This window comes from Alligator sinensis, unplaced genomic scaffold (genome assembly GCF_000455745.1).
Source record: "Alligator sinensis unplaced genomic scaffold, ASM45574v1 scaffold544_1, whole genome shotgun sequence".
Taxonomy (NCBI): Eukaryota; Metazoa; Chordata; order Crocodylia; family Alligatoridae; genus Alligator; species Alligator sinensis.
Window position 1 is genome coordinate 2,708,195 of NW_005841937.1, and position 3,430 is coordinate 2,711,624.

Below are 3,430 nucleotides of genomic sequence, written 5' to 3' on the forward strand. Positions count from 1 at the left end.
CAAAACAACTCTCTTTGATATGTGAGTAACAGAAACACCGGGCCACGCCGATAAAGCTCTGTTAGTACTGATTGGCCCCGCTTATCTGCTTAAGGCCTAAATATGGTAGGAAAATCTCTCTGTCCTCTGCTTTTCATTTTGAGTTGGTATATATTATGGATATCTCTCCAATCAATGCATTGGAGAGATGCTTTCTGTTTCAGCCTTGGCACAGGGGTACCGTATTTATTTGAATATAAGATTACCATGAATATAAGATGACCCCCCCAATAATTAGATTCCATATATGGAAAATTTATATATTTTTTATAATTTTACAGGTATAGAAACTAATTATTGGAGACTTGCCTTGAATGCATCCCCTCTCACTGCTACAGCAGGGAAAATAAATCTAGGGGCTCGGATAGCCCTCTTGTCCCCCCCCAACTTGTTCCCTTTTCAGCCCCTTCCCCCTCTCCTTACTATCAGAACCTGCTCTTCATGAGCACATGGAAATGAGGGGCCAATTTGAAAACCCTGATCTTGAAATAAAACATACTACAGCAATTTGTATAGTGGCAAACCATTACAGGTGCCCATAGACTTAGTTCATGCAGAATTGATGCATTCACATTTTTTGAAACTTCTGTAAGTTTCAGCACAGTTACTCCATAAACATACTTTTAAGAAGCATTTTTGTTCATATATATATATATATATAATATTGTATTATATATATATATATATATAATACACACTGCATGATCTTAGTCCAAAGCAAAAAAGGATCCTGATACAGTTCATTAGGCTTGGCCCCACCAGAGTCAACAGAATTTCAAGCCATGGTAACCTCACAGTTTAGCACTGCTCAGTATGTGTGTGTATTCCAGATACCTCCCTACAAAGGATCCATGTTCTAATTAGCACCCTCCCCCCCCAAACACACACACATCCCCTGGTTATGACTAGAACTGGATGTTCTCATTTTGAGTCCTGGGATGCTCAAAAAATTATATGCAGATGAAGTGCAGGGCAACCTGGTTTGGCTCTACCTCATGGAGGGTAGGACCACACATCATATAGGACAACTTAAGAAAGTGGGGTAACAGAGGAATTCTGAATACATTGTTTGGGGCCTCATTTAGTGATGTTTGCCAGATATTTAAGACTGGTGAAGAAACAGGAATCATTGGAAAGAGGAAAGAAAGGCACAGCTCAGCTGTGTAGCGGTTCACTATGACTTGAAAAAAAAGCCAGCACTGAGGGAGGACAATATGTTATGGGTAGTACCATATACTTTATTCAGATGGGCTGCACTAACTTATTCTTGTGGTAGGTTCCCATCAGTACGTTTGCCCAATATGGGCCATGTGTTTTAGTCATGCTCAGTGTTGACTAGATTTAATCAGCTTTATAGTTGGTTTCCATTACTGAGCACGTGCTGCTTTTGGCAGTAGTTTAATGATACACAGTGTATTTAATGAGGTTATCTTTTATGCAAATATAAAATGAGGGCTTTTTCCCCCAATTCTGATTGGGAGGAGGACCTCATCTTGTATTTGAGTAAATATGGTAATTAATGAACCAGAGAAAAATATCACTATCCACATTGTAAGTCAGACCACACACTTAGTCAATTTGCATGAACATCTTTAGTGGTGACAAAAATTGCAGATCAGTAAAAGCAAAATACATGGTATACATTGCATGGAATACTGACTGACACAGCACGAAACAAAGTTCCACAAAACAGTCCTGATACCTTGGTAGAGAAGAAGTTACTTGATAAATCTTACCCAATCCATTCCTATCCAATCCATTCCAACCAACTCTACTTCTCTCCCCGCGAGGTGTGCAAGGTAAAGGAAGGTTTTCACCAACCAATCCTGCCCTGGTTTATATCCTTTAATCTATTCAGGTAGGAGCCTGTTACTTTGGATCTTGAGTTCATCCGGGAAATTTCTCTTCCTTTTTGCCTTGGGGCTGCTAAAATATGTCTTTTGAGGAGCCTGTTATCTGGCATTCTCAGAATGTGGCTAAGGTAAAACCATTTTAACACTTGAACTGTCAGCACAATGGTCAGTAACTATAAATCCTCTACAAGAGATGAGCGTTCCTTATTCAGTCTGACCATTTTGCTCTGAATATATGGTGTAGCCATCTACATTTAAAGGAGTTTAACTTCCTTTCAATAGACTTGTTAAATTTCCATGATTCCAATCAGCATGGAGGTATACTACCATAAGCATCAGCACTAAGTTATCCCTTGTAGAGTGCCATACTGAAAAGCAGCACTTGCCTTGCTCATGCAGTCACTGGAGTTGTGGAAGGTGATGCCTAGGTAAATACAATCATTAACAACACTCAAAGTTGTTCTGTCTAGATGGATAGAATCAACTGGTGTCTTACTGACTTTCATAACTTTAATTTTTAACTTATTGATTAGAAGACTTACTTGTTTAGCAGATTTAAACCAGGCTCTTGGTCTTAAGAGCTATTTTAAAAGGCAGAGTATGGATCCTGGACTTCAGAAAAGAAGACTTTGACTCCATCAGGGAACTGATAAGCAGAATCCCCTGGGAGGCCAATATGAGGGGGAAAGGTGTCCAGGATATCTGGCTGTATTTTAAAGAAAACTTATTGAGTGTGCAGGAATTGAACCATCCTGATGTGCAGAAAGAAAAGCAAATATGGCAGCTGACCAGCTTGGCTTAGCAGATAACTCTTTGGTGAGCTTAAACACAAAAAGGAAGCTTATAAGAAGTGGAAGCTTGGACATATGACTAGGGAAGAGTATAAGAATATTGCTCGGGCATGCAAGGATGAAATCAGGAAGGCAAAAGCACAACTGGAGTTGCAGCTAGCAAGGGACATGAAGGATAACAAGAAGTGTTTCTACAAGTATGTTAGCAACAAGACGAAAGTCAGAGACAGTGTGGGTCCCTTAATGAATGGGGGAAGTAACCTAGTGACATATATTGAGGAAAAGGCGAAATACTCGATGCCTTTTATACCTTGGTCTTCACAGGCAAGGCTACTCCGAGGCTACTATGGCAGACAGCACAGTTTGGGGAGAAGGTAAGAAGCACCCAGTAGTGAAAGAACAGGTTAAGGACTATTTAGGAAAGTTGGATATGTATAATTCCATGGGGCCAGATGTAATGTATCCAAGAGTGCTGAGGGAGTTAGCTGATATGATTAGTTGCTGGTCATTATCTTTGAAAACTCATGGTGATCAGGAGAGGTCCTGGATGGTTGGAAAAGGGAAAACATAGTGAGCATATTTAAGAAAGGGAAGAAGGAGGATCTAGGGAACTACAGACCAGTCAGCCTCACCTCAGTCCTCAGAAATATAATGTAGCAGGTCCTCAAAGAATCCATTTCTAAGCACTTGGAGGGGAAAAAAAAAATTATCAGGAACAGTTGGCATGGATTAATCAAGGGCAAAGTC